Here is a 12,330-nt window from a genome sequence, read left to right on the forward strand (position 1 = left end):
CAACTCATTAATGTTTTATCCAAAAAAATCTGTAAGAGTCAAAACAGAGTTCTCAAGAAGAACATAATTGCAAACTTAAAACTGACAATACTAATCCTCCATTAGTCAAGAATATCTGACAACAGACTGCTAATGTTCTCTTGCAGACCAGTTTTGAAGCTGAGCTGGCATGGTGAAAAGACTGTGAAAAGGCCTGGTCTCTGGACCTTCTTGGCCAATATCTGGGATATCTTTGAGACTCAAGGCCTTAGCTTAGCATCGTTAGGCCACACCTTCCTCAGTGACAAAAGAACAGAAGAGCTCAATTATCTCCACATTCCTGATTAGCTCTAAAAAATTCTACTACCTCAAATGAAGTTATTATTCTAAACAAAGAAGGCTAAAGGCATTCATTCTATTTGCCTAATTAAAGGTACAACTATTTCTCAAATTTTACACTGAACACAAGTTTTGTTGATTTGATCAACATCACTCAGGCAGTAAGAGCCTAGAAATCAGATCTTCTGACTTCGAGATTGATACTCACAAAATATTTTACAGAAAAAGCCACTTTTAAATCTTTAAGAGCTGCAAAATAAATTATATAACACTACAGAAATAAAAACAAATGGTATTTTAATGAACACACTATATCATATCATAGGTTTCAAACTTATTCCAAAATTCCTGAATTGAGAAAATCTCAGCAGCTGGGCACAGTAGTGCATGCTATAATTCCAGCAGCTGAGAGGCTGAGGCAAAAGGGTCACCATGAATTCAACGCCAGCCTGGGCAATATAATTTCAAGACCAGCCTGCATAGCACAGTGAGACATGCAATGAAAAGAAAACAGGATCTTTGAAAAAAGAAAATTCCAGCAGTTTAAAATTTTATCACCTTTCAAAGTTTCTTAAATTGATACAGGGGACCTGCCCAGTAGCTCAGTTGTTTAAGTGCCTGCTTAAACAAAGCCCTCAAGCTCAAGCTTCTGGGGTTCCAACCCAGAGAGTCACTGCAAACCAGAAATGCCCTAAAGGCATTTCGAGCCTCCAAAAAAAAAAAAAAAAAAAAAAACCTTAAATTGATACATACTCTTTGATGGGAAAAAAGAATTGTAACAAAGCTGAATTTTTGAATATTTGTAGGTTAACAATACACACACATTTTTACATTAATGTAGCATTTAACAAATCTGTTGATCCATGTAATTCATGTGTTTTAAAAATACTGTCACTCTAAAGCTCTTCTGTTCCAGTGAACAAAATTATCTTGGAAAATATTTTTGTACATTTTTAAAAGTTATTCATTTACTAAATAAAAAAATGATTAGTTTATCTTATTTCTGGTTTTTGTTGTTGTTGTTAGTACCGGGAACCAAACTCATGACCTTCCGCTTGCCGGGCAGACTCTGTGCCACTAAGCTATACCCTAGCTCGACCTTACTTCTCCAACGTAATACATTTTCTAATTCTATGAAAAGGTTGACTGCCTTACAATTTGAACATTTAACATGACTATTCCAACTTTTCCTTAAAGGTTGTTAACTCAATGTTTTTACAATCAAGAAAAATTTGGACTAAAGAAATAATGGTAAAATCTTCTCGCAATCCCAAAGTACCCTCTCTACAACATAAATAATGATATATCAAGAGGTTTCCAAGAGTAATCTCCTAGATCACAAACTCAGAATCAATCCTGAGAAATCTGAGAGTGCTCAATCCCAGGAGGAATGAACTTTGGACATGTATTAGCAAAAAACAGGTGGGAGGGAGTATTGATCAGAGCAGGAAGATCTAGATCAGTCTTAAATTATAGGGATTTATGTTTAAAATTATAGCGATTTGATTTGAAACTGTCTCAGTGCTATTTGTTTATCAATAAAATTATGAAAAAAATAAAATTAGGAGCAAATTACTTGGTAGATCTCAGTTAACATAACTAACATGGAACAACCAGCAAGTATGGTTTTTGCCCTATTTATAAAACAACAAACTCTGGAGGGTAAAGGCTTATTAACTAATCTGAATATACTGCATGCTCATGATCTTATAACATTAGACGAATTGACTGCAAGTCACAAAGGAATTCGAAAATTTTTCTAGCCCTTCCTGCAGCCAACTATGGGATGGATACAAATTGGCCAAACACACTTTTTTTTTTCTTCCATCTAATAACGTTTGGTGAGTCCAAAAATACTTTCAAATGCTTTTGAAAATGTAAGGCAGCTTAGAAATTTGAGCTGTTTTTAGTAATGGTATTTTAGAAGTGGCATACAACTTACCACTTCAGGCAAAGAGGTATGACTTGTCACTGGCAATAGTGGTTAACTTGGGAGGCTGAAAAGAGCTGTTTTGAGAAAATAAGAGATTGCGGGTTCTTGTCTCAAACCTCACCCTTCCCCTCATATATATGAAATTTAAGGCTTATGTAATGTACAAATCAGGTTTATGTTTAAAAATGAAAGGGTTACAGCAGGATAAATTATACAGTTGTTTTTAAAGGTACATCAAAACAATGTTTTTAGAAACAGAATCAATGTTAGCTAGATTTTAGATATTTCAGTTATTTCCTAGTCCTTAAATGTTTACGCAATTCATTCTCTTCCCCCCATTCCGATTACATCCAGATAATACTGTTAACCAGGCTATAAACAATTCTACGATACAAAGCGAATTTCAAAAGCAACTTGCTCGTCCACAAATACATAAACAAGTTATATTTCAAAATAAAGTAAGAATACCACAAATACAGCAAGTTCTCAAAATATACCATGCTCCACCAACCTATGTCTATCTTATTTCTGTCTATGTCAAGTGACCTCTCTGTGAATAAGTTTTAAATTCTAAGGTTAAAGAATAATGCCAAGTATAAATACACTTAAGAAAATAATAATAAACGGGATTTTTCTGGGAAAGTCACATTAAAAAGATGGAAATATCCAAACTTCATGAAATAAAAAAAGTCTTCACAAGAGAAATGACTGAAAAAATTGACACTGTAGATTGTAAAACCAGAACTTCAACCCTAAAAAATTTATTCACCTTCAGTTCACTTCATATAAAATTTCGTGAACTGAAGGTTTTAAAATGCTCTTTAAATACGCAACCAAAAAGCATTCATTTCTTAAATGTTAAATAAAATCTTTTTTAAAGTCTAAGGGGAAAGACTGACATTTATACATTCTGAAACTTTTTATCAATAGGTAAGCATTCTTTTAGAACACTAAATTTGTATTAGCATATATGTGAAAACTGCTGTCTTTCTCAGCTATATCTTGAATGACAGGCCATTTGACAATTTAACCATTTCCTAGTGATGTCCTCTGAAAGCCAACAAAAATCTGCCATCAAGGTTTTCCAGAGGACATTTTCATCTACGACTATACCACCTGAACACACCTGATCTCGTCTGATCTTGCAAGCTCAGCAGGGTTGGGCCTTGTTAGTACTTAGAAGGGAAAGGACATTTTCTCCAACTTGACATTCATTCTAAGTAATAGAAGGACAGATATGAGAAATGCTGACATAAAGTGATACCAGGCACCTCTATATACCCTCCTCTTTTCACTTATTGGAAAAATCCTAAATGTCTGACATATTTGATAGAATATCAGAAGGTTAAAAGGTTCTGGAGTGTTAAGGAGAGAACATATTGCCTCAAAAATCACTTTTTGTATTTATATTTCCTTAGGAATCAGGGAAGATACTTAATGCTAATTATACAGGTCTAATCAGCTATCTTTCAAAAAAAAAAAAAAAAGCTTTTCAATCTTCCAATTTTTTTCTCTTTTCTTCAGAATGCCTCTCTTGGGCATTCAGTAGCTCTAAAGAAAAGAAAGGCATCTGGGCATGATGGTGCACTCCTGTAATCCCAGCGCTCTGGGAGGCTGAGGCAGGAGGATTACAAATTTCAGCTCAGCCTGGACAATTAGCAAGCCTTTACCTCAAAATATAAAAAACAAAATGGTCCTGAGTTTTCACTCCAGTACTAAAAAAAGATAAAAATAAGAAAAAAACCAAAGGGTAGCAAAACAAAGTAAAATTCCAATCTTTTAATTTTGTTCATAGTAAAAGCACTTAAGGAACAAAACAAAAAACTCTTCAGCCAAAGAAAATACACTAAAAATAATTATGTGAGTATGATGCCATTATGGGTAAATTCTTCAACGTTCACAACTCGACTGATTATTATTATGGCTACATTTAATCCCAAAAGAATAAAATATTTGTTGGGAAAGTAAGATAAAACTAATGATTTCAAAAAGTTTTTAAACTATCATATGCCGGGCCGGGGAGATGGCTCAGTGGAATAAGCACTACCCTGGCAAGCGCAAGGGCCTGAGTTCACTCTCCGGCTCTGCTAAATAAATGAATGAATGAATAAATAAATAAATAAAATGCCTGCATATAGATAAAAGGGGAAATTGCCTACAGAACTTGAAAACTATCAAGTACAAACACACTTGAGATTATTCCCTTCTTTGCTGTTTGAAAGAAGGGAAAGGAATAAAGGAAAAGAAAGCCCTGAGCACATACATATTCACTAACCAAAACCACACACAAAAAATAATCTAAAACCAAACTATGGGAGGCAGAGCAAAGTGTGATTCACTACATAAGAAGTGATTTTGCAACACTAATAGGGCAAACCCACATTCCTGCCACAAACTTCATCTAAAGTCTAATGCTTTCAACCCCAGTCACACAGCTGGCAGCCTTGAAAGCTTTCCAAATAGGAGCTGAGATAGTAAGAGAAATTAAATTAGTAAGGTTCAGACTGAGCTGAGCAGATTTTCAAAATGCTACAGCACTGCTCTGACTGTGGGTCTCTTCAATTAATGATGCCACATGCTTTCTAGGAAAAGTCATCCACACGATACAAGATATACAACATGGAGAACTCAGCAGCACCTTCCGAAATAAACTAAAGGCTACAACTAGAGTACAGCTTGTTCTTGGTAAAAGTCTGTGTTTGTGAACAGGAAGAGGCTAGTTTCCTCTCAAAGTTAAACTACTATACATTGACAAGAAAACATTAGATTTGGAGGCTGAATGTGGTTTACAAAGACTTGAACATGTTTAACAAGCTGTTTCCAAGGTAGAACATCTTTACCAAGCCCTGGGAATGTCCCCTATGAAACAAGCTTGATCAAATCCAGGAAGCCAGACACTTCCCACACAAATCCCAAACACTGTACAACCCAACCCACAGAACTCTCAGAAGCAGAACTCTAGTTTTTCTTTTTTTTTTTTTTTTTCTGCATCTTGTAAGACACGCCAGTCCCATTTCTGGGTATTTACTCAGAAGATATGAATCAGTGTGCCAGAACTGTGCACTTCCATGTTTACTGCACAAAACCAACTTTGAAAACAACCTAAGCACCCATCAACAAGTGACTATAAAATACAGAAAGTGTGTGTGTGTGTGTTACGCAATCTTAAAAAGGAAAAGAATTCTGTTATTTGTGACAACTTCCATGGAACTGGAGAGCACTATGCTAAGTGAAATAAGCCAGACCCAAAAGACAAATTCAGCATGTTTGCACTCATATATGTAATCTAAAGTAGTTACACTCATAGAGTCAGAGTCTAGGAGGTGGAGGAGGAATAGAGAGACATGTTCAAAGGACACTATGCTTTGTGTATTTTTTGAGCTCATGTAGCAATATAGTTAATATTCATTGTATATTTCAAAATAGCTGTAAATTTTAAATATTCCCACAAGAAGAGATTTGTTAATTAGTGTGATTTAATTATTCCACCTTGTGTTCACAAATCATAACATGTACTAAATACATATAACACAAATTGTCAATTTATAATAAAATAAAGAGGGAAATCTGTAGTGCCTGATGAGCTAGCTGCACAGCACATTTTCTTCCTCATAGAAGTCATCGTCTTGCAAAGCACTCTTCACCAAATAGGAAGCAAAAACAAACTCTCTGCTATGAGCATTGAAGCACAATACTCTCCAGAAATGCTTCCCTTGTCAGCTGGAATATATTTTATAAATTTAACTCCTAGATAATGCTTCCCTGAGTTATACATATAGCTTTTCCTTTCAAATGGCCAAATGAATAAAGCTACCTACTTTATTCTGCAAGCTATTTCATCACCATCTCATCTAGATAGAGTACTAGTAAAATTATCATGTTTGCCATTGAATCTAGGTATAGTTATTAGGTATACTGATAATCCACCACTCAATACTCTTGGCATGGTTCTTACCTAAATATGCTTCATGTGCCCCTAAATCTTAGTCAAGATTATTATGATTTCATTGCTGTTATAAAGACTTACTAATGTTTAAGACAGACAGCAGATTACATAACACATGTGACACTGACAAATGTTGAAAGACTTTCTTTTCACTAAGAAAGCAGTATTCAGGCCGGGGAGATGGCTCAGTAAAATAAGAGCTTGCCTGGCAAGCGCAAAGTCCTGAGTTCAATCGTCCATACCGGGGAAAAAGAGACGGGAGGGGAGGGGAGGGGAAGAAAGGGAGACAGATACAACTACTGAATTGTAGGCTAGGCATGGTGGCACACGCCTGTAATCCCAGCACTTGGAAGGCTGTGAACAGGAGAATCACTACGAGTTCGATCTATGCAGTGAAACCCTGTACAAATTGTACACCCTGTCCTAGATACAATAAATAAATACAATTTTAAAAAGTTTTTTTTTTTTTAAAAAAAAAGAAAGCAGTATTCATTCCAAGGACAGAAAACTAGATTTCTATGTAAGCAAGATGTTAATTATTGTATGATCTGGGAATAACAAATATCTTGTTGTGTTTTTAAGAGAATAAATAACAAAATATCTTAAAGCACCCAGGAAAAAGTAGATGAGTGAAAATGGCAGTAATTACTATAATCATTGTTTAAGTTAACTTCTAATTAAGCAACTTCTAATATTGCCAGAAAAGTGAAATGTACAAGACCTTTATAAATATTTCATAAAATTTGCTTTAAGGGGTAAGTGGTAGAACATGTACAAGGTCCTGAGTTCCATCCCCAGCACCAAAAGAAAAAACCAAAAAACAATACTATTTTTATACTTGTACTTCTGGGTTCTACAAAATCTAGATAGCATCTGCTGTCACACATAAGTTAGGCTATGTCATAAGACTTTGATCCTATCAGGTATGTAACCTGACACTGGAAGAGGTAAATAGGTATTCCATCATTAACTGAAACCCCAGGAGTGCCAATTACTGAGTCAGATTTAACTAATACATAAACTACTCAGACTATGCTAAACACCTGGGGAGGCTGCATCAAGTGTTTTCAACAGGCAGTCAGTATTTACTCAGTCCACAGACTATCCAGCTGGTACTCGAAACTTGACACATGCATCAGCGTGCAAACACAATCCCCACCCTCAGAGTGTTTATCTAAACAGGAAACAAACAAAAGGAAATTGAAGAATAATGTAGGAAAATGTAATGCAGTGGTTAGTTAGAAATGGTTATGGAAAGTGGTTGGTGAAAAAATGTTAATTAGAAAAGCTTTTATTAGTCAGTGGGTTTTGCTGTGGTTGTAAGAGAAAATAATTTTTAAAAAAATTTTTTAAAAATCAGAGAATGTGGTCAGGGTGTAACAGGGCTAGAATATACGGTAAGCTTTTTTTATAGAAGGTCAGAGTGAAACTCATAATTTTTGCAATTAATATGCATTAATAATCATAACAAAAATTTTATGATCATTTGATACTCTAAGTTCTTTGATAATTACTGTCAGGGGACCACCATTTCTACAATAGACAAATCATACTGTTGATTACAAGGTTATAACATTGCCTCACTCAACACTGTTTACTACACTATCCTTTCTATCATTTGTTATGTCTATGAGCTTGGTTTTGGGGTTCTCTAGAAATCAGTAAAATAGCAAAATTATAAATAGACACCCCCCAAGAAAGTGTCCAATATTTACAGATTAGTATGTATGCAAGCACACAACATTCAGTGCTATACAGGCATCAATAGCACTCCCTAAGCACTCCTGCTCTTTGGTGGAGGGTGGGCAGGCTTCCCAACAGTGTGGGCTGCATTTCCGAACCAGAGTCCCTCCCACACCCGTGACTGGGCCCAAGTTCTAACCTAACTACCTCTGCTACAGGCTCTTCTCTCCCTCTCCAAATCTGTCTTTTTTTTTTAATATTTATTTATTTATTTATTTATTTATTTAATTTATTGTGTGTGTGGCCAGCTCAGCCCACCAGGGGGCGGGGCTGGCTGGCATGTGGTGCTGGGGGATTGAACCGCTGTCCCTGTGTTTTTTGCTTAGCTTAGCTTGTTCTAAATAGGTGCTTTAGACCACTGAGCCATCTCACCAGCCCTCCAAATCTGTCTTAAATGATATACTTTTCAAGGCTGACAAGATTATGCCAAAGACACACATTCTTAAGACAAAATACCCCAAGTGAGTTGGTGATTATGTTACCACAAATGTTTCTCTTTTTCTTATCTTATCCATTTATGCTATTTAATGCCAAAAGGATACAGGGAGGTTAATCTTGTCAAATGGTGTCCAAGATCTACTGGAACATTTGCTCATATATTCACTCACTTTCTATGAATTCATTAAGTACTAGATGCCAGGTTTAAAAAGTTGTATTAACAGTATCCTTGCCCATACAGGATGCACGTATAAAGATCAGTATTTAAAAAAAAATAATATTGTTCTTACTCATTCCCACAAGATGGTGTCACTCCTGGAACTTGTTCCAGAGATGTTAAGTTTTCTGTTCTGAAATGAGACTTTTTTTTTTTTTTTTACTGTTTTCCCTCTAGTGAAATTATTTTTTACTCTGTTCCTTTTAAAACATTCTAAGATTATAAAATATTCCTTGTGAAAAATTAGAAAAGAGAGAAGTTAAAAAAAGAGGGGGATGTTCACTGCCCTTTCCTATGAAGTAGCTTCTTCCTATGAAGGTGCTGCGCTTTCCTATGAAGTAATGTATGCATTTGCTTCCTTTCTTTCACATGCTTTTCTATCCATTATCTTTAAACTTGAACTAATATAGTTCTATATGGCAATTTACTACTCAGCTATTTTCTCTTACAACCGCAGTACTGTTGCTGCTATCACAGACTGTCATCATTTACCTATCATTTCTTCTTGTTTCACATACTGTTTCCACGGTATCACGATTGACAGAAGCTGTATAACGGGAATCCTCGTGCCAAAATCTTCATATGGATCTATCATTTCCTCAGCAGTTACAGGGTCAACTGTAAGGCTTTTGATACATGAAGCCAAAACGATGTTCAGGGAAGCAATACCACCTGATTAACAGGGCAGTCTCTTATTCAATCATTTTACTAATTTGGTAAGTAGAAACGGCATCTAGGTTTTCATTTTTACTTCTTACTCAAGACTTTTTGTCTATTCTTTATAGAGGCTAAAATGAAACTTGTGGCCTGGCATTCTGGTCTTTCTGGCCAAAGCTTCCACACCTCATAAATGCAGGCCATTACCACCAACATTCTCAGCAGGTGACTGCTCTCCCTGGGACACACCTACCATTCTAATAGCAGAGACACTCAGATGGAGCCACCAGAAACCAGCCTGTGCTACTTACTACTCACCTCCCCGTAACTGGCAAGACAAGCCTAACATAGGTTAAGATTTAACAGACTTCCACCGAAACCCCACCATTCTTAGTGATATATTTCTCCATTCTTTTTATACTATGATATAGTTCAGTGCAATACTACTTTCAAAATAACCCAGCATTTATAATACAAAGTGTAAGTCTGTTTACACAGACTTAAAAGGCACACAAGCTCTTGTCCCTATTAACACGTGTCACATATATGTGAATGGTTACATACATTTCATTGCTGTTTACTAAGAATAGGAATATTAACTAAAATACAAGTAAAGCCATGAAAACCTGAACTCTGCTTTACACACACAACAAAACCCGCAGAGAGGAGGAGGAACAGCACGAGCTGTGATTCCTAGAATTACACCAAGAACTTAATTTGGAAGACTTGCCTTTTATGAAACAGGTAACAAGGAAAACTGATAGCAAATTTTTAATTTCTTATACTACTCATGAAGATTATTGATCACAGCCTCCTGTCATTCAATGCCAAACATTTTAAGCATCAAAGCTAGGAAAGTGCACTTATCATTATGCAGATTCACTTCTAAGCACGCCGGTAGTTCTAAGCTCTTTCCCAACCCTCATGGAACATCTAATGCAAAAAGATGGAACTGGAAAGGCAGGCAGCATCAGATGTAGCCTTCAGGGTTCTGGATTGTAAAGTTTACTGGCAGTAGTCTCCAAACAGTAATTTACAAAAGGCAGAAATCGCCTTTAGAGAACAGAAGAAGCCTTAGCTACCTTTCTGTGGTTCTAGCAACTTATATACTGGGTATCTCTGGATATTCATCTTAGGGACAATCAGTATACTCATTCATTCCTATCCCGGTAGCCCTTTCCCACCAACTAATGCACTCTGCTCAGTCTTTGCTGAAGCATTCCATACTGAGCTTCAAAGTCTTCTATTCCTAATACAAGAGTAAGTACATATATATTCTTGAGTGATCTCAAGGAAATTAGTATTTCTGCTTGTGTCATCTTTCTTTACAACATGGACAAACATGAACAATCTTCAAAAGAGCAACAAACTTTTGAATGTACTCATTTGCATTTTTAATGGCTATAAAGGGAAACATCTGAAATAAAGTATGCTTTACACATTTATGAAAAGTCCTTACACTGTTGTAAAATTCATATTATAATCCATTTAAATATTGTTGAAAGGCTACCTCAAAGCTTCCTAAGTCCCCAAACTCCTTTAACTGATTTACAGATACTTATTTAAGCAACTTATCAACCCATCTGTTTTATTAAAAAAGTGGTAGCATAAATCACAACACTGACTGACAATGGGAATTCAGTTAAAAGCCACCCAGTTAAATAAAGCAGCAACACAACCATAATGACTGTATTCACAACTAATCCAACTTAGACACAAAACTTAGTTTACTATGGAAAAAATCTTACCTGGATTTCCAAAGCAGTGTGCACTCCTATTAGAGAAAGCAATCAAACAGTGGCTACTAGAACTAAACACCAATGTGTTAATGGAGCTTAAAAATACAGAATGAGAGATCTGAAGAAAGTTAAAGACAGATAGATTGATAGATAGATAGACAGACAGAGATAGACTTTAAAGCTGCTTTACCTACTAGGTTCTTTCAACAGTCCCTAGTCCCTTGGGAAGCAGCATTTTAATGAAGTGGCTACATGCATCCCAGTGGCTCAACCTACATTTCCTGATTTCTATGACAAAGATTGTCATTAACCTACCAAGATCACCAGGAATGCAGTAACCAGTGTGGCCACACTTAAATAAACCTTTCATCTGCTTTGAGCAAAACAAAAACACTGTAAAACTGGTACAGCAAGTTGTACAACTTAGCACTGTTATGCATTAGTTTCAGATGAGACCATCTGACTAATCAGCACATACACAGAAGTCAAAACGTGTAGTTTGTACTGAACTTCGAAAGCCAAGAACTACTCAACCAAGTTTTAGCAGAATATGTAAACCACTTTAGGAATCACATTTTAGGTGACAGCTCCACAGATTATATGTAACTGCTGTATTTCAATTAAGGAGCAACCATAAATCTACCCGACTTTTCAGTTAAAAAGGTCTTTACGGGGCTGGGGAGATGGCTCAGTGGAATAAGCGCTTCCCTGGAAAGCGCAAGGACCCAAGTTCAATCCCCGGTACCACCAAAAAAAAAAGGTCTTTACGAAGTTCTTTTACAAGAACAAATTTGTATGTTTTATTTGTAAATTTGTGACATTCCTGCATATAATTTATCTAGTCCTCTCATACTCATTCTGTGTTATTTATAAAATTGATTCCCTGAATAATGAACTGGAATGTTTTGAGGCTAAGGTTGTAACCAGGTGGTGCAACATTTGCTGTGCATACAGCACCCTGGGTTTGATCTCCACTACAAAGCAGAGAAAAAAAAAGAAAAAGAAAAAAGGAAGAGAAAAATGTATATGTATATGTATATGTATATGTATATGTATATGTATATGTATATGTATATACACAGGATAGCTTGGATAACTGTACCGTTGATTTCTACTGGTTTATTGATTTTTTTGTTTTAGTGTACTAGTCTTTTTTTTTATTTTAGGACAGGGTATACAGGATGTACAGAGTCTCACTGAGTAGCTTGGACTCCTAGTGATCCTCCTGTTTACAGCCTTCCAAGTGCTGGGATTACAGGCTTGGGCAACCATACCCAGTCTCAATGCACCTGGCCCCTGCATTTGCCTAAGCAGACACTTTAATCTGCTGAGCTATTTG

The 12,330-nt window shown here is 36.0% G+C and overlaps 1 protein-coding gene across 5 annotated transcripts in view; it reads right to left on the minus strand.

The window, feature by feature from the left end:
* Window positions 1-12,330, minus strand: part of Ncoa2 (nuclear receptor coactivator 2) — a 375,936-nt gene that overhangs the window by 272,452 nt on the left and 91,154 nt on the right. Inside the window, exon 1 of one of the 5 annotated variants that reach the window (XM_023722408.1) lies at window positions 7,241-7,263. The exons of the other annotated variants lie outside the window; for them this stretch is intronic. The gene's annotated coding sequence lies outside the window, so the exon portion shown is untranslated. Of the gene's footprint in view, window positions 1-7,240; window positions 7,264-12,330 lie in introns of those variants that run through there. 5 annotated transcript variants of the gene reach the window in all.

Source organism: Octodon degus, unplaced genomic scaffold (genome assembly GCF_000260255.1).
Source record: "Octodon degus isolate 3935 unplaced genomic scaffold, OctDeg1.0 scaffold00091, whole genome shotgun sequence".
Classification (NCBI taxonomy): domain Eukaryota; kingdom Metazoa; phylum Chordata; class Mammalia; order Rodentia; family Octodontidae; genus Octodon; species Octodon degus.